The following is a 20,769-nucleotide window of genomic DNA, read 5'->3' as shown; positions in this document are numbered from 1 at the left end:
AATCCTGTTTGCTTTGTTCAACATAGAATAGAGAAAATAAGGAGTTACTTAATTGTGTTTTTTCTTTTTTGTCTTGTGTTTGGTCATAAAACTTGAAAAATGGATGGAATGGTTAAAAAAATCCTGATTATAAAAGGAGTACATGTTAGTTGTTATAAATTTTTTTTTCACCCATAGTCTCAGTTTACAGGGAAAACAACAATAAATCTTTGAATATTTTCTATCAGTATTTTCTCATGTCTCCTTCCCTGTTTCTCTCACTCTCTCAACACACGCACACACATACACACACACATGCATATACTCTCCACACACACATGCATGTACTCTCCACACACACAAGCCAAACAGAAATATTTCACCATTTATAATAATATATCATAATCCTACTTTTTCATTTAATATTATTCTATGCCATGCCAAAGTATAATGCTGCAATTCTGTGTAAATGTTTAAAAAAGTACTCCAGTATGAATTTAGAACTAAAATGGTATTTGGGCTATGAAATATTCCCTTATTTCAGTTTGATAGCTATCCTATACTTACACTTTTACCTGGGTTCTTTCTATAGAAGATTTTTAAATGATATAATTTCAGGCTTATCATTTTTTGGTTTAACCAAACAGATATTAGTTTTAAAACTCATCCAGGAATCTTAACAAAATTGAATTACCCTTATGCCATGCCTCTGATTCCTTACGTTTGTTTATAATTCTTTCTGACCCTATCATAATAGAGTAAGCAATTATGAAACATTGCACTAAAATATTAGTATGTGAAATAAAGCCAACAGTCTGTCATTTTGGTTTCTGGAATTCATCTGCCTATGAACATTTTAAAGATCTCTAATTACCCAGTCTAGCTTCCTAGCCCCTAGAATGAGTATCTGTATTTATACTTGGATGTCTCTGCCTTTATCTGACCAATGTTTGCTGTCACACAAAGACAACACTGGCCTGAGTTGAGGGTAAGACTGTACAGTTGCTAAAATGAAATATTCCTCATAGGCTGGGCAGGAGTACTCTGGCCAGACCTTCTCCACAGTCCTGCTAAAAGGCTTGGGACCTGACAGAGTGAAGGTCTCTGGAACCTGCAGGGTCTGGGACTGGCGCCTTGGGCTGTGCTGAGTGGCTCCTTCCATATTTGCAATTTCCTGCTTCTCTCAATATATTCAGAACCAGGAAGGTTGAGGTCCACATGAGATTAATCTGACCCTAAAAACATCTGTATATAATTTGGCAAATTCCTAGCAATTTTAATATTTTAAAATGACACAAATAAATATTTTATAAATATATAACATGATTATATAATTAGTGGCTCTAGCTCTGCACATTAATGAAATATAATGTTCCACTCGTCAAGCCTTCTTGTTGCAGAGTGACATTAGCAGAGGGCCAAGTCAGAAGGATCTTGAGAGTAGCCAAGATTCATGTAGGAAAAAGCAAGAAGGTAATTGGTAATTAGAAGTCAGAATACCACATCAACACTTGCAGTGGGTCCCAAACTCGGGAACAAATTCTGAAACCAGATTTTGCAAAGTATGGAAAGAAATTGGGCAATAGAAGAACTGGATTTGGTGGAATAGGGGTGAGTTGGCAAGGACAGGACAAGTTGTGCATTATCATTTGTAGACTCCATATGTTTCTAGAAGCTTCAAAGAGCATTAGCAGAGGTTGGATTTCTTGGCCAAAGAAGGTTTGCAACTGGAGACCATTATGCTTAGTGAAGCAAGCCAGTCCCCAAAAGACAAATATCATACTTATTATCTGAATTGTGGCAGTTAACAGATTACAAAACAATGTATAGTAATGAAACTGACATCTTGTGGTTTGATTGTTATTTTTAGTCCTTGTTTATACTTCTGTGTAAGTGTGGTCTTTCTTTTTACTTATTGATTATTATGGTTAGTGGCACATTAAACCTGTGATTATACAGTGGATTGAAGTTATGTCTTTGTAAAAATAAAAAAAAAAAAGGAAGGAAGGAGGAGAATTGAAGGAGGGAAAAGGGGAGGGAAGGAAATATAGCTGTCTTCTTAGAATTGCACCAATGAAATGCTAATACAAATCAAAATTTCAAAAGAAGGTTTGCAAAGCAAGCCCAGTGACCCTGCATTGTGCAGAGCTCAGAGACCCCCTGAGGAGGCACTTGGGTGCCATCCTACCTGAAACTTCTCAGATACAAAATTCTGGGTTTTTTAAATGGAATGGTTTACAAATTTGCATTTCACCCTTGCCCAAGGCATGATAATCTTCTCTGTATCATTCCTGTTTCAGTATATGTGCTGCCAGAGATATGACATTCTTACAAGCAATTCATTGATGTTAGTATTTTTTATTGAAATCCAGATATATTTTGACAGAAATAATTTCTAAATATTGTCAGCCTGAATTCCAAATCTGGACAATTCCCCAACTACAATTTTATACACGTCTATTACCTGTGACTATTGAAACTCTTCTTTTTTTTAAGATTTTATTTATTTACTTGAGAGGTAGAGTTACAGACAGAGAGAGGGAGAGACAAAGAGAAAGGTCTTCCACCTGCTGGTTCACTTCCCAAATGGCTGAAACCGTCAGGGCTGCGTTGATCTGAAGTCGAGAGCCAGGAGCTTCTTCCAGGTCTCTCATGTGGGTGCAGGGGCCTAAGTGCTTGGGCCATCTTCCACTGCTTTCCCAGGGCATAGCAGAGAGCTATGGGATGGGAAGAGGAGCAGCCGGTACTAGAACCTACGCCTACGTGGGATGCCGTTGCCTCACATGAAGGTTTAACCTATTCCACCACAGCACTGGCCCCTGCAACTCTTTACATTACTTCAAAAGGGGATAATTTTAATTATTACTCATTTGCTACATTGAAGATTGTACACGTTTCAATCCATTCAACACTAACAATTTTCACTCTCTAAAAGTCCTTATGTATGTCTAACCTAATTATTTTGTCTCAACAGTAGCTCTTTTGCTTTTATGCATGTTGAGATAAAGTACATAGGGAATATTTCATTACTTATTGGATGCAGTTATAAAATTTTATCTGTCTCTAGACATATAAACCCAACTTCTTTAAGTTCATTGCTCTTCCTGGTCATTTCTGGTGCTCTCCTTTAAATTCGTTTTCCACATCCTTCTTAAGAGAGTGAGAGAGTTAAAGGGAGAGAGACTGAAACTGGCAGTAATTCCCTAATGAAGATCTGGCATGCTCAATATACCAGATAACTTCAAGCTTTTAAATTACATTCTTCCTGTCAACATGCATTGCCCACAATAAGCATGTCTGTTGTGATCTTGCCATCAATAGATATTTGAGTCTATTACTTTACTTACTCAAGGGAAGAAGTGAACTGTAAAGGGATGCCTATGGCCTCCCTGCATACCTCTTTGTTTTTGCTGACTCATCCCAGGAAAAAGATTTCTTAGTTTCATCCTATGTCAGAAATATTCCTCTAGATCATCCTTAGAGCACTTAAAATGTGCTTATTTTAACAGTTTCTAAATGTCATTGATGTTGACAGGAATCAATAAATAGAATTAGCTTCCCTTGGAAGGGTGTCACATCGAAATAAAATTTTTGATGTTGTAGGGAATGTACTTGTACTTTTGAAAGCTTAATGATTCACACATAACTGGCTCTTATTTAAGAGAGTTTAGAAAAAGCTATTTTTATGGATTCTTTTCAACAAAGTGGTCTATGTCCTTTGGAAATCATGAACACATTCTATAGACTATTTTCTATAGATAACAAAATATTACATTGAAATTTCATCCAGCAGGAAACTTAATGATCTTTCTCTCTCTCTTTCAACTCTACCTTTGAAATAAATAAACCAATTTTTAAAAAATTTTAAAAATGTACATTTTGGGGGGCATGAGGATCAGGTGATTAGCCTAGCCACATCAGAATATATATGTTCAATTCCAAGCTCTGGTTTCTCACTCCAGCTGCCTGCCAGTGCAGACTCTGAGAGGCAGTGGTGATAGCTCAAATAAACTGATTCCTGCCACCCTTGTAGGAGATTTGGGTTGCATTCTGTTTCCAGCTTTGTATCAGATTTTGGAGGAGCAAAACAGCAATAGGACCTCTCTCCCCCTGCCTCGTCTCTCAAATAAATAAAATATAACACTTATACTTACTTGTTGTCAGTAAAGGAAGGCAGTGACTAAATAAATTGCAATGAATTAAATAATTAATAACTAAGTACATTATAATAGACACATGCTTTTTTAGATTTATTTTATTTATTTGAAAGGCAGAGTTACAGAGAGAGATAGGGAGAGACAGAGAGAGCTTCCATCCCCTGGTTCACTGCCCATATGGCTGCAATGGCCAGAGCTGGGCCAATCCAAAGCCAGGAGCTTTTTCCAGGTCTCCCATTTGGGTACAGGGACCCCACCACTTGGGCCGTCCTCCTTTTACTCTCCCAGGCCACTAGAAGGAAGCTGGATTGGAAGTGGAACAGCAGGGACTCAAACCAGCACCCATATGGGATGCTAGCATCACAGAAGGCAACTTTACCCTCTATGCCACAGCACTGGCACCACATATACTTTTTAAAAAATATTTATTTATTTGACAGAGTTACAGAGAGGGAAAGAAAGATAGAAAGAGATCTTCTTTCTGCTGGTTCACTATCAAGTGGCCAAAATGGCCAGGCAGAAGCCAGGAGCTTCATCTGGGTCTCCCACATGGGTGATAGGGGCCCAAACACTTGGGTCATCTTCCTCTGCTTTTCCCATGAGAACTGGATCGGAAGTTGAACAGCTGGGACATCTATTGGGCATTCAAATGGAATGTAATCTTTGCAGGCAGTGGCTTAACCTGCTATGCCACGATGCTGGCCCCAATAAACATATACATTAAATAAGTTTATTAATAAAGTAAAGCAATTGGAATTATATAAGGAAGGGCCAGCACTGTGGCATAGCAGGTAAAGCTGCTGCCTGCGGTGACAGCATCCCATATAGGCACTGCTTCAAGTCCTGGCTGCTCCACTTCTAATCCAGTTCACAGCTAATGTGCCCAGGAAAGCCGCGGAAGGTAGCCCAAGTGCCTGGACCTCTGCACCCATGTGGGAGATCTGGAGGAAGTTCCTAGCTCCTGGATGCAGCCTGGCCCAGCTCTGGCCGGTGCAGCCATCTGGGGAGTGAACCAATAGATGTATCATCTATCTCTCTCTCTTTCCCTCTCTCTCTCTTTCCTTCTCTCTATATATCTATGTCTTTCAAATAAATTAATATTTTTAAAAAGTATTATATAAGTAAAAGTAGCACCATTGTGATTTAAAATTATGCCATCCCTAAAGAGTTTAAAGTAAACTAAATCTAACTTGCTAGGTTTGAATTATGTCAGGTAAAACAAATTTGAAGATAAAACACTTAGTTTGAAAATACCTTATTATCAATATTTTATAGATAGATAGATAGATTTTAAGGATTTATTTATTTGGAAGTCAAAGTTACCTAGAGAGAGAAGGAGAAGCAGAAAGAGAGAGATCTTCCATCCACTGGTTCACTCCCCAGTTGGCTGCAACTGCCAGAGCTGGGCCAGGCTGCAGCCAGGAGCCAGGAGCTTCTTCCAGGTCTCCCACATGGTTGCAGGGGCCCAGGACTTGGGCCATCTTATACTGCTTTCCCAGGCCATAGTAGAGAGCTGTATCAGAAGTGGAGCAGCCAGGACTCGAACCGGCGCTCATATGGGATGCCAGCACACTATGCCACAGCATGCCAATTATATATACTTTTCATATTATCCTCTTAAGAGCCCAAATATTGTTAAATATAAAATAATTAACTTTGATTATCTGCTTGTGTGTGTGTATATGTATATACTCTTTAAAATAATGGTGGCAATATAAATTCATAAATACTCAAAGATGGCTTCTTTATTAATAGTAGGAATCCTTGAGTAGATATGCAACTGATTCTAATGAATGGAACCAACCTAGCAGAGCAGGTAATGTAGAGTAGGCACCTACTATGTTGTTTTCAATGAGAGGCAAGCATACTGTAAAATTTTCTTTAAAATTCCTCACAGAAGTGCACATAGGAAACTTATATCCTTGTGTTCCATTTGGAAACAGTTAAAAATGGTTCAGCTTATTCTTGCACTTCTCAAAAGAATACTTGTATTGATTTATAGTGTCTTTTCTTTGAGGCATACAATCTAAGTAAATATTAATCCAGCTTGTTTATTTGCCTTATTAAGAGCAACACGTTTCTCAAACATTTTATCAACCCCAAGGTCTCTTATTTATCCATTCGCCAGAATTATAACTATTTTCAGAAAATATTCTATTTTACTTTCCTTAGTTATGTTGCATGAATTTCATGAATCCAGCTGTGATTTTCTTAAAATAAACATACAAAACCCACAAAATATTGTGGCAGTAGAGGATTTTTAAAATTGAAATCAGGACCAGCGTACACTGAATCAAATCTGGAATTCAAACTCATCAAAAAGAGAAAAAGCAAAAGAAACATGACTTAAAGATTAGGTAGGTAGTAAACATTCATAGCAGGGTAACTTTTATGATTTTGTATGCGTATATTCTTATGAGCAAAAACAAATAAATTAATGATTCTTTAGGGGAAATTGTCTTGAAATGGGACAGACAAATAAAAACCAACACAAAAGCAACAACAGAAAGAAGGTGGGACGTGTGTGACCGAGAATGAATGTTATGCTAGAAAATAGGTTATTGCATATCAAGCAAGATATCAATGATTTGAATTAACTGAGGATTTTTTTCATTGAACCTTGACACAAAGCTTGAGTTAAAAGTGTCATCTTCACTAATTTGTTTTCATTGACGCCTTGCTATGGTGGCACTACTTTGCCTTGTTGCCTCTTGCACAGTAAATACTAGAGAAAGGTTTTCTGAGTAATTCCTGCAATGAATGTGTGTGGGAACAAATTGTCAGCTTCTGTGCAAATATTTAACTCTTTCACATTTTAAGTGGCACTCATCAGCAGTTCAGACACATTTGCTACATTTGGTTAGCATGAATTTTCCTGGCCCTTTTCTGTCCTTGGAGCCTGATTTCTAAAAGCATTTCTCCAGGGTACCTGCTCACCAGAACCCACTCTCAAAGAGTACTCATGATGCCCACTGCAAGCCATGTAATTTTCTGCCAAGAGTACAGTTGGGCCTACTTGTGACAGAAGGGGATCTCTTTTTGCAAACCCTAACAAATTGGTCTGGTCAGCTCCTGACCACTCTATGGAGTTCTGTGGTCAGAGACATTCCAAAGCAGGTTTGTGCATATGATGTTATAAGGTACTTGGGTAGGATTTCAAGATCCCAGTTTGGTTCCAAACAAGCTCGCTTTCTTGCCTACATTCAAATTATGTGGAATGGATTTCTTCCAGTTTGTACGAGTTACTGCCTCCTCCAGGGAAGAGGGACCCAATGTTAGGCTGACTGAAGAGTTCCCTGGCTTATCTGATTTTACAATGTATAGTGAGAGCAAATTGTCTTGTGCTTTTGCTCCCTGAGTTTGGTAAACATATCCAAGCTTACCACTCTCTTCACTCAGCAGACAATTTAACTGCACTATCTATGTGCCACAAATGGTTATCAAACTCTTTAAATGTAGCTAGTTTTGAGACATTCCAACATTTTAAATACACAGAGTCTCAAAGATATACTTCTTAAAAAAAGTAAATATCACTTAATTTTTATCTTAATTATATTGAAATCATATTTTGAATATATTGAGTTAAATAATAGATATTAAAATAAATTTAATTTCTCTTAATTTTGTAAAAATTATGACTACAAAGAAATTTGAAATTACAGATGTGGCTCACATAATATTTATAATGGATGGCACTGTAATAGATTCCATGGATGTGAACCATGATAGTACATAAATTTATACTCTGTTTATTTCCCATTTAAAGACAGCCCAAGAAGTAGACAAGCATTTACCACATAGAAGGACAGGATAAAAACATGGTTTACCAATGCAAGATGAATTCTACAGAAGTCTTGAGGATCACTATCTGACTATAAGAGCTTTTTATTAACCTATATAGTGAATATATTTTATGATATCTATTTATAGCTTTCAAATAAATTGTAGGGAAGATGCTTCTTTCTAAAATGAGTGAATGAATGAGTGAATAAATAAGTAAATAAAAATTAATGGACCTAGCTTGAGATTTTCAGTGAAGGAATGGCCCTGGTCAAAATGAGGTCTATCTTTTGTAGTCCAATCTAAACTAAATTTTGTCAAAGCCAGGTTTTAATGGTTTCCTTAGAGGACCTCCAGTAGCTGCCACATGTGAGCTCTTACCAGCTCTTGACCAATACTCCATCTGGTCTTTACAGGGTGTTTATCATCTCATTTCACTGTTTTGCATTTTCCTCATGCATTTCAGAGCAAAGAACTACCTCTAAAATTAAGGAAACTCTAGACAGCATTCTTTTCCAATTTCTTTTTCTAGAAACTTTTAAAGAGTCATCATTTGTATTAACCAAATCATTAAACATAAGATTTCTCATGTGAATATTGTTCTTATCATGTCATCCTCCAGTGTGGACTGGATGCTTGAAACATTTTCCTTCTGTAGCCTACATGCATGGGAGTTTGAACTTGAAAGCCCTGAGCATTGCTTAGGATGGTGCTGGAAGTATTAACCAATAGGTGAGAGTGGTTGCTGGAGAATAGTAGAGGGGGGCAGTGGGGTAGTTGGTTGAAGAAAAATAAAGGTCAGGAGGCAGGCTAAGATAAGAGAATGCAAACAAATTGAATCTGCTTCATAATTTATCTAGGACAGGCCCTCTTCTGTGTATCAAAAAAAGCTAAACCAAACCAAGCTAAAACAAACAAACAAACAAACAAACAAAAACTCTCAAATCTGAACCTTGTAACTGGTTAGACATAACTGGATCCTGGGTTTTGTCTACCTATGTAAGTTCAGGCTCTGTCTGGGTAGAGAGGGATGATGGACGAACCAGTCCAAGTGCTACTCTGTTAATGAAAGCTGGGCTTTGTTATCCTATACTCATGTTCACACCCATCCACTCACACAACCAGGCTGCAGAAGTACAAATTACTATAATCTTGACATTTCAAGTTGGTTTCAACTTTTAGAATTTACAGAGTTTTCATATTATCTCAGGGTGAAGAGAATAAGAATAGTGAGCACAATGTAGAGAAAATGTAGAATAAGAAAGAACTAGAGAAATAGGGAAGAATGTGCCCATGGGTGGGAGTTAGCTAAAAAGTAAGAAACACAGAGAGTTGAAGTCAGCTGGGTGAATAAATTCTCGGTACCTTATCACTAATTTGTTCAATAGATGATTCACGTTTTCTCTAAATCGCCATAGGCATCTCAAAAAGAGATGTAACAGATTAGACAAAGAATTCCCTGTGGATACTGTTATCATCTTGTCATACTCCCTTGTGTACAAGATTAATGGGACGTCTCCCTGAGATTTCACAGAGTCTAGACTCTAGACTCCAAAATTAGCTAAGAACATTTGGAAAAAAATAGTACAATCATTCAAAAAAGGATAACTGTGCACACTCCTATTACTAAATCCATGTGGACTGTGGTCTAAAAATGCTTCAAGTCTTGCAGGGTTTGGAATACTGGTGAAAATCCACATGTGTTTCATTTGGGTCGTTAGCCACAGAGAAGCAGAACTTGACAATCAGTGGGCTCTCAGCTCATTCAGCATTAAGGCCTTCATCGGGGAGGGAAGGGATTGACAACTGATTTGAGCCACCCTGCCAAAGTATCTGCTGCTTAGCTATGCAAAATCCAAAATATTCCAAACTGAACTCACTAACACAGCATCCACATAAGTTGGGTTGGATTGGCTAGGGAAGCCTGAGCCAACACCACCGCAAAGTCTCCCTTCCCATCTCCAGAATACTGACATCAAAGGGGAAGACAAAGCAAACATCCATCCTCTCCAAAGATCGATCTCACATAGCTCCTCAGGAGTAGCTCTTATGTAGATTCAATGCCTTCTTATTTTCAGTTTTTGGTGGTTATAACAAAACTAGGAGGATTTTTATCCTCGTAGCAAAGTTATTCTAACTTTTCTACGTTTTCCACATTTGCCCAGATATCTCTCCAGGCACCCTTCACAAGGGAATATTGTAGCACTCAGAAAAATAGGTTTCACCAGACTCTTCAGATTTGTTTCAAACTCTTCAATAGTGTGGCCTTCTCTGATGCAAGAGAGAAAAACAAAAACAAGACAATAAAAAACACATGTTTTCAGTCCTGACTCTGCTCCAGAACATAGGCATTGTAACTGGACTGCATTTCCTCATCTTCCACATCATGATGCTGGATTTTCTCCAAGTCTACTTGAGATTTGATAAAGGGCAACAAAACATTTTCAATGTCTTCTGTAAGAATTCACAGACTTTCTTTTAATAATAAACAAATGTATCTTTCCTCTGAAATTATCAGCAGAATGGTTCATGTTTTAGAGTCCTCCAAAATATGCAGATGAAACTTTACCTGAATACGATGAATTTTGCTGCATCTGGGCATGTCAGTAATTCTTTTAGAGGAAAAACCACCAATGTATGATGTGTCAATTTTAAAAGTGAGGATTCACATTGGGAGGGCATGGAAAAGGTGGTGGTGTTCAGAAGTTATGATGCAGAGTTGAGCGGCAAAAATGGTGGCTTCCCTGCCATGGATGGAAGGAGACTGGGCCTGGTGTATGTGGTAACAAGTTGAGATATTCCCTAGTGACTGTTGCTGTGGGAATGCAAATGTCAGGTCATATGAGTCCTGGGGTCAGAAGACCCAGTCCAGTGAACAAACTGCCTGTCAAGCTGGTGGGGTAGCATGGCAGATAAGATGAAGCTGGTGTCACAACTCTGTCCTTAATGTGTTGTACTATGAGAATTAACGCTAAAACTACTAGTCGCACAGTACTCTATATCTTGTGAGGTTGTGTGGGCGAAGTATGTTGAAATCTTTGCTTAGTATATACTAAGTTGATCTTCTGTGTATACAGATAATTGAAAATGAATCTTGATGAAGAGAAGGATGGGAGACAGAGTGGGAGATGGGATGGCTGCAGGTGGGAGGGTGGTTATGGGGGAAAAGCCACAACAATGCAAAAGTTGTACCTTATAAATTTACATTTATTAAATAAAAAATAAAAAATATTTCTCAATATTTCTTCTACAATCAGAATCTCCCAGGGTGGATCTTTCAGTGTAGATAAATTGTATGAGGACTTGTCTTCAATTGGGAGGTTCATAGTGAGTTTCATTATAGTTAACAGGCCATGAGTTCCTTTGGTATTACACATTATGTAACATGTTCCTAAACATCTTGATTAAACATGTCTATAGGAAGAACTCTTTTAATTGAAATCTACAAAGTAAAGAGAGAATATAATACATAATGCCACTTTTTTAATCTTCCTGATGCTATGGAATAACATAACTGATTGTAATATGGCATAACATTTTTCTGTTTCTTTGCAGACTGACAATTATTTCAGATAGCCCTAATTTAGATTTGCCATATGTATTCAGTCTTATGTTGTGCGGTTTAGTAGATATAAAATGAATAGACATAATCTTGAGATTTTTTTTAATATAGTGCCCACAATTGTACTTCTGTTGTTTTTCTAACTATGCTGATCATAGAGATTTTGAAAAATAGATAATATAATGTAAAATGAAGATTACCAATACTTTCACCATCAGAAGCCACTGCTATTGACATTTCAATTCTTTTTTTTTTCTAGTCAGTTTCTTTGGCTTATAAAACAAAAGCATGTCATTATCAATTTTTAATTTAAATGGATTTGATTCTTATTTCCCTTATTTAAGAGAATTGCAGTAAGCCAGTACAAATTCACAGTGATCGTTAAAGCAGTCCTTACAGGCCTTTGCTGTCTCTAGTGTTTCCAGATTTGCCTTCTCTGCTTCCCTACTCCAAATGCCTCACCTTATGGAATTCTGTGCACCTTCCTTATTTCATTGCCTCAGCTACTGCAACTCCATTCGGCCTATCATTCATCAGTAGACATCCTTTCCCTCATCCCACACTCCACCTCGAACCATCCAATGTATAGGCACACTCAAAGGAGTATGTGTTAGATAACTAAAACCCATGAAAGCTTGGGCATATCATCTGCTGATGGCTAAAATGATTGAGTCCCTCAAATCCCAACAACGCGTTGTTGTTAGAGTCAGTCCTCAGCTAAAAGTCCATAAGAGGTGATTAGAAAATGCTCACAGCATAATTTGGTACTTTGGAGGCTTGCAGTAGAAAGGATTTCCATCTCTCTCCTTTAAAGTTAACTAAATCTGTCACTTATAATCTGCTGAAGAAGATATTTTATTTCTACCTGAAAATATCTCCATTCTGTCTCATCCCTCTTCTATAAATATGATAATTTCCTCTGGGTGGAACTCTATATGTCACAGTCCAGTGCAGGAGTTCATTTGGTGTCATATGTCAGACAAGATTGTTCCACTGGACAAAATTTACCCAACAAATGATCCTTGAGTCTTCTCTTTCCCTCACATCTCTCTCTCTCTCTCTCCCCCCCTCTCTTTCACACACACACACACACATACACACACACCATTCTAATTTATCAGCAAATACAATCAGTTTACTTTGCAACATATCTGTAATTCCAGACAGATTTCGGAATTCATTTTCCTAGTTCTTGTCATGAAGAGCTATGAAAGATTTTGAAATGAACAACACAAAAAAACTGGGTTTATGGTCTAGCACACTCTTCATGGTTATTTATGTCTTTCATAATATTTGAGCTATTTTAAATTCTAATAAAATATAGAAAATTGATAATAATGCAAATGATTTTATTTATAGAGCTGCAAGTGTTTATTGCCCTGTGGACATTGACTAGTTGTTTTGATTCTTTGATATTTGAAATTCATTTTGTTACTTTTTTTTAAGGGAAAGGTTTCTTGGGAGAAACCTGACAGACCAGAGGGAAGGGGTGAAGAGGGAAAAGAGGGAGAAGGAGAGCATAAGAGAGAGATCGAGCGAGAGAGAGAGAGAGCGCCATATGTCCAGGAACAGGTCCTCTTATCCCTTTTCCAGGGGTGGGCAGGGAAGTAGGAGTAGTGAATCCCATTAGGGTGGGGGTTGAACTGACACACCAGTGGTTGGGTCATGAGGTCACCTTAGCTTCCAGCCATGGCGGTGGGGGCTAGAGCCTAGGATGGTGTCTGGGGTGTATATCACGCCATGGATAAGACTGTGCCATTTTACTAACATTCCTCTCCCTTTTGTTTTTTATAAAGCAGAAGTTGTATGGGATTACATTAGCCCCAAAAGTCCAGGAGGGGTAGAGGGACGATGACTTCTTGCCGACATGGGGCAATGAGGTATTCTTTGCTGGCATGGGGCAATGTCTCAAGTCAGTGTCTCCTGGATGGGGAGGCGATTATATCCCTGTAGGAGCATTTGGTTGACTGCCTGGCTGCTGAAGGCCTTGGTTCATTCTATTATCACCTCCTGTAAATACTTAAACAGACATAGTAGTATAAAAGAGTAAGAATAGCAACCAATGGTCCTAGCAGTGGCGTTAACCAAATAATGAGAGGACTTCACAGAGGAGAGGAAATTAGGGGGTTTTCTGGACCCTTGTGAAGACTGTTTGATGGATGTGGTTTAAAGCTGATCTCAACCAAGACTAGGAGAAAGGCCACTCATCTTTTGTGGCTAATAGGGTATGTCTGTAGAGAAATTCTGAACAATCATACAACATTAAGTTGAGGAGAAGACCATCAATACACACAGATCAGGAGTAGAGCCATTGATGTAAGAGTAGAGGCTATGATTACAAAGGAATGAGGCCCCAAGTAGGCTAGACAGGGTCTACAACAAAGGACATAGTCATTATTAAAGGACTTAAGAAAGGTGCTTTCTAAACCATGAATAAGTTCTCTGATTGAGAGGCAAATAGAATCTGACAGAAGGAGCCTGGTAATAATCTGGTGGGCTTTAAGGCCTTGTCAGTTATGAGGCCCAGATCTATCTATCTCTTCATGTGGGGTACATCTTAAGGGAGGTGTGAACCTCCTTGGGGAAGGCACCCTGTTGACTTTCATTTATTTTGATTTTGGTACTTCTAATTGCCAATATATTGCCATTGACTACTTCTCATTTGAATTAGTTATAATATCTTTTTGGTTTCTCATCAATGAATGTATATAGTTAAATATCATTTTGACAAATGTTTATGCTATGTGATTTTATGTTCATTTTATTCTTTTGTAGTATTTTATAAATTTTTATTTAGTTTTGCTTATTTGAAAGGCATAGAGAGAGAGAAAGAGAGAAACAAATCTGTCTTCCATGTACTGCTTTACTCCCTACATGCCTGCAACAGCCCAGCCTGGGACAGATGGAAGCCTTGAGCCTTGAACTCAAATCTATATCTCCTACAAGGATGGCATAGGCCATAACTTGCTGTTTTTTGGGGTATACATCAGCAGGAAGCTAGAATTGGACGTGGAGCCAGAAATCAAACCCAGGCGCTTTGATATGGAATGTAGGCATCCCAAACAGCATCCTAACTGCATCATCAAATGCTTGCCTCCATTTTAATATTTAATATATTCAAATCTTTCCTTGACTATGTTAGTTCCCTTATTTGGTTATTGCATTTTTTGCCTTTCTTCCAACCTTTCCCTATGGAACAACATGAGGAATGTCTCCAATAATTAAAATCAGACCATGTTGCTTTCTATTAATTCTTCATATACCTCCTATTACTCTTATAATACCAATCCAAACCACATGTCATGGTTTCCAGAATCCCAAAGAATATGATGCCTGTAATCTCTCCATTCTGTTTTATGCCATTCTTTTGATTTTCACCATATTCCAGTGAAACCAGCCCCATCTGGGCTCCTGAAACTTAACAAACTCTGTCATACTTCAAGACCTTTATATCTGCTTATCCCTGTCTAGAATATATTTTTTTCTCATAGACATTTTTTGTGGATGACTCAGTTTCATTCTTTAAGTCTCAGACTCTCTGAAATTCCCCTAAGATCCTTAAGTCCCATTTCCTTCCTGAAACCAGCTTTATCTGGCTAATCTTTGTAAAACTAGTTCTTCATTTACTATTCACTCCATTCTATTTATTGTAATCTGTATTCTCTATCTCATCTCTGTTTATTACCTTGTTAAGGTAAACTAAATGAAGAAACATAATATGTTGGCACATGCTGTTCTATCACCAGGTGTATTTCATATGGTAGGGAGTCTTTGTTGAATAAAGGAGGACATAGAAAAGAAAATACCAAGAAAGTAAAAAGCCCCTGAATATCAGAGGCAGAGACCTGGGAACAATGATTGAAAATATAAAAATTCTACACAGTGGCAAATTCTAGAATATATGTTAACAAGAGACATGGCATGTTTCATGATGACCAGAGAGTCAGGAGTTTTGTGTTTATAACCAGGAGTAGGGACAAGCAAGGACACAGTGCACAGATAGGAGTCTGACATTTTTGGAAGTGTAGATGATCCATCTCTCATTTACTTTCAGTAAGATCCATGCAGTATAGTGTCCTTATTCTTGTTGCCTTAGAGACTTTGCTGGAAATTCAGTAATTATTCATTCTCAATCTCACCAACAATATTTGTTATCTAACTTTCTGGAACACTGATGGGACCAGTTAATGTCAGGTGGGCATAGAATGCATGAGTATATGCATTTCTTGTGAGTAACATTACTAGAAAGATAAAGGCATAAAGAAGATACTTTAATATATTAATAATAGTTGAACTGCCATACTTTATGTGGAAATCAGTCATTACTCTGGTAGTAGGTTACATAGGGAAGATTTATTTGTCACTGCTCCTCTTATTCTAAGTTGTGATCTTGTTTTCCCTCTAAATCTTTTTATTACCTTTTGATCAGTTTCATTACTGTCTATGATCACCTATTGTTTCCTTTTTCTCTGCTAGCTTCACCTTCTGTAGAAAATGAGTATGGAAGGTTCTCAAAGTACCAAATGTATCTCATTAGCTCTAGTAAGCATAGAAGAACATAAACATGAAGAGTTTATGATCCAGGCAGCATCCAGGTCATGGCTCTGAATTCAAGATTATAGATAACAGAAGAAAAGTGACACTTCTTTAGATTCTTCAGAAAGCAGAGCCTGAACTTAAGTGCCAATATTTTATTGGAGAGTGCAACCCAAAGAGGTGGAGACAGAGCCAGGTTACTGAGAAAGCAAAAGTGTATTAGGAAGCTGGTTACTGATGAAGGTAGCAGGATTTTCAAGCTCTGAGATCTGCCTAAAGAGGCCTATAATGTACATCTGAAGTCTTCCAATACAGTAGAATGAAGGGGAAGCAACTGTCAGGGTCCATTACCCATTAGTTATAGTTTCGCCTCATGGGTTGATAATTAGTCACTACTTCAAGTTGTGTGGTTGTGAGTGCCACAATATCATTTAAGAGGCTTCTGGGAAGAAAGTGAGTGGCGTGTGGGCCATATTTGAAGTAAAGCACAGTCAGGTCACATCTCTGTGGAGCTAGGAGGCTAGAACAAGAGAAGAGTGAGGCCACCAGAAACTGATATGGTGTAAATAATGTCTAAAATATAAGGGAAATGCGACATAAAAACAGGGAGAGAAGAATGCAACGTAAAAAATGGGGAAAAAGCATAATTAGCCAGCAATGTGACCTTTAATAACACGATGCACCTCTGCCAACCTCAGACCCTTCAACTGAGAAGGAAAGCTCAGTGGCCCCTAGTGTTGGCTGGAGCCTGAGATCATCTGGGGATCCTTTACAATGCTAACGCTGAGCTGCTGCCCCCAGATGTTCTGATTTAAGTTGTCTCTAGTGCAGCCCCAGCATTGGAATATTTTTTTAACTCCCTAGATAATTCTAATAGGCAGGCAAGACTGAGAAGCACCATTTTAGAATCCCTCATGTCTCATTGAGTTCTAACATGAAGAGGTTCTGTCTGCTGTTTGTGAAACTTCTAAGGAAAATTATTCTCTAATCATCTTTTTCAAACTTTCAAACTCAACGAACTTATTCTCATATTACCCATTTGAGAATCATATCTCAGTTCAGCACATGATTAAGATTACCCAATTCCAGGCAAATTAGAAATTGAATTAATTAATTGGCTTTTGAGAATATGTTTTTGTTTCTCCCAAATAACTCTGTTGCAACTTCTATCAGTTGCATAGTCTAGTTCTTCATAACATCTGCCTGGTGATCTTCCTTCTTGCCAAATTCTTTAGGAGAAATTGCTAACTGGAAACTATTATTGCACAATAACTGAACTGTTTTTCAGTAACTCTTCTCTAAAAGTATGAAATATTAAGTAGACACAATTTTAAATAAAAATATAGGTAAGGTATAAAGTATGGAGATTCAAACAAAATGTTCTCATTACCTACTATTCATTATAGAAAAAAAGAATATTTTTATTATACCAAAGTTCCCTGCGAGTTCACTCTTGTATGTAGCTATTACCATTACTCCCATTACTATTACTCAAAGACAAACACTGTACTTGTTTTTGTGTTTGTCATTATATTGCTTTTCTTTATAGTTTTAACACACATGAGGGTACTTTGAGAACTCATGAAAAACAGAATCAAGGCCAGTGCCGCGGCTCACTAGGCTAATCCTCTGCCAGTGGTGCCGGCACCCCAGCTTCTAGTTCCAGTTGGGGCGCCAGATTCTGTCCCAGTTGCTCCTCTTCCAGGCCAGCTCTCTGCTGTGGCCCGGGAATGAGTGGAGGATGACCCAGGTGTTTGGGCCCTGCACCCTCATGGGAGACCAGAAGGAAGCACCTAGCTCCTGGCTTCAGATTGGCACAGTGCACCGGCCGTAGCAGCCATTTGGGGGATGAACCAACGGAAGGAAGACCTTTCTCTGTCTCTCTCTCTAACTCTGCCTGTCAAAAAAACAAACAAACAAACAAACAAAAACCCAGAATTAAATATACATTTACTTTCGTGTAAAAAAGTTTACCAAAACCCATGCATAGTTTCATAATGTTTGCTTTTCACAATTTTGAAGACCTTTGTATGCATATATTTCAAAGCTTTTTTTGGAACAAAACAAACACATTCAATTCCATTTTCTATGAACATTTTGAAGTGCCTTTGTGTGTTAGTAATAAAAAATGATGCTTAGTTTTGCATATTTTTGAACTTTATATAAATGAAGTAGTCTTCCCTTTTATGTTTATATTCATGTGGGATTTATTCAGATTTTAAATCATTTGTTTTCATTGTAGTTTAACATTTTGTAGGAGGATTAAAAATTAATTTGTATAAGATAAACTGCAGTAGCAAATAGTATTCAAGCATCCAGTGGCTTATTTCACACTTACACAGTGCAGATATATCTTACAGAATAGCTCTCTTGTTTGTCTTTTCTCCTGCTAGAGAACTCAGGGACCCAAGCTTTTTTCCCATTGTGTGCACCCACCATATTCCGGTCTTGGATTGCAACATGAAGGTGGAGATGCCGGCAAGAGTAGAGAAGGAGTGCATATGAATGAGGGAGAGAACTAGAAAGAGTGAGAGAGATGACAGAGAAAAATTGGAGACACAGAAAAGACTGGAGAGGGGAGTTGAAAGAAGAAAGAGGAGAGGGAGGAAGGGAAGGGGAAAGTGATTATTGTAAGAGAAATTTACGACTATTACTGAAAGTGCTCTCTGTAATTTTCCTACATCTTAGACAGAGCTCAATCACATAGTCCACCTAGATGGCCCACTATATAAAATGATCAAGTGAAAACATGACACATACCACAACTGATTAAAATTTAAATTGTTTCCAGTGTTCTTTTACTAAAAACTGAGATGTTATAAATATAATTTTATGTCTCCCAATGTGCATGTGCAAGAATTTCTCTAGTACAGTGGGTTTTGAACATTTTAACCATAATTCCACATATGAAGTGTATTTCACATCATCACTGAATTTAAGCATATACACATAAAAATACTTATGATTATAAAATAATTTTTATCAAGAAAGACCTCAATTTTTTTGTGGAATAAACCCAAGGATTTCTTTTTTTAATTAAAATATATAACTGATGCATGGTAATTGTCTAAAATACTTTAATACATTAAAGCAGAACATATTCATTGATAGAATTTCAGACTCTATGCTGTGAATAACCTTTAAGAATATACCACTAACGCCCTGGCCTGAAGCATTGGCATCCCATATGGGTGCTGATTCTAGTCCCGGCTGCCCGTCTTCTGATCCAGCTCTCTGCTATGGCCTGGGATAGCAGTGGAAGATGGCTCAGGTCCTTGGGCCCCTGCACCCACGTGGGAGACCCGGAGGAAGCTCCTGGCTCCTGGCTTCAAATTGGTGCAGCTCTGGCTGTTGCGGCCATCTAGGGAGTGAGCCAGCAGATGGAAAAACCTCTCTCTCTGTCTCTACCTCTCTGTGTAACACTGTCTTTCAAATAAATAAATATAAAAAAAAATATACCACTTATCTAGTACTGGTATATTATTCAAAATTATCACAAAGTTCTTGAGACTGCACATATCAGTGTGATTTTCTTCAAATCATTCTACCAAAACACATCAAAACAGATTGCATAAGATGACATGAAAATACAAAAATTTTAACTTAATCATATCATTAAAGAGAGCTGAAAATTATGTAAATCAATTTCTCTATTCTCATTGATTTTTACATGTATTTTATTTTATTTTATTTTAATTTGAGAGGCAGATAGAATGAGAGAAACAGAGACAGGGAGACAGAGAGTTCTCATCCACTGGTTCATCCCCAAAAACCCACAATGGTAGGACTGAGCGGGCCAAGTCGGGAACCAGAAAGACAACCCACACCTTCCATATGAATGACAGGAATCTAATACCTGGAGCTATCACCATTGCTTCCCAGGATCTACTTTAGCAGGAAGATGAGTCAGGAACCAGAGTCTGGTACTCCAATATGGAATGCAGGCTTCTTAACCAGAGCCTTAAGTGCTAGACTAAATGCCTGGACCAATTTATTTTTAAATTGACAAGTTTATCGATGAGCAAGGAAAATATATCATATTGCTTCAATCTGCATTTCTTTGGGAGAACATATGAAAATAGTTTTTATTTTACAAATGTTTATTGACTATTGAATAGATGAACAGATAGATTTGTATGTATGTGTTTTTGTCTGATTAAAATTAGAAACTCATTTGCGCCATCCTTTCTAATGAAGTGCTTATATATTTTACATTTTATGAGTTTTTTATATTTTCATTTTTAATCTATGTGCAAAAAATAGGTATATTTTGTTTTATATACAAGAAAATTTTGTATATTTTAATATTAATTCATAAGAAAAGATAGTAAAACATGAAATATTGATGATAAAGCCCAAGTTATTATTTCCTAAAAGTTTCAAAATTTGGGGGGAAAATTTTATAGCTGGTTTTGTTCTGTGTGGTTTTAAAACTTGCTAGAGTAGTGTTATGTCTTCGTCTACTCAGCAATAGTTTAATAACAACGTTTCTTAGTAAATGCATAATTTTGTGATATCACTGTGTACTATATTCTGAAGGGACAAAAGTTTTATGTCAGATGGTTCTAGCACCTTGTAAATACGTTGCTCTGCTGAACTTGATGGAAAATTCAGCCTGATGGGTCTAACCTTTATGTGCCTGAGTATTTAGATTCAGTCTCAGATATGGACCAGAGTTCATCTTAGGTCTTCTGACATTCTTGCTGTGGTGGGTGGCTGGAAAAAAAAAATCTAACTGTGTGAGATAAAATAATG

The 20,769-nt window shown here is 37.5% G+C and overlaps 1 non-coding gene across 1 annotated transcript; it reads right to left on the bottom strand.

Annotated features, from left to right (window-relative positions):
- Nucleotides 1-2,198: 2,198 nt before the first annotated feature.
- Nucleotides 2,199-2,303, bottom strand: LOC133774723 (U6 spliceosomal RNA). Its single transcript, XR_009868123.1, has one exon. It is a non-coding gene; the product is annotated as a U6 spliceosomal RNA (small nuclear RNA).
- Between the last annotated feature and the right edge of the window lie 18,466 nt (nt 2,304-20,769).

Source organism: Lepus europaeus, chromosome 15 (assembly GCF_033115175.1).
Source record: "Lepus europaeus isolate LE1 chromosome 15, mLepTim1.pri, whole genome shotgun sequence".
Taxonomy (NCBI): domain Eukaryota; kingdom Metazoa; phylum Chordata; class Mammalia; order Lagomorpha; family Leporidae; genus Lepus; species Lepus europaeus.
This window is presented reverse-complemented; position numbering and strand designations above follow the sequence as displayed.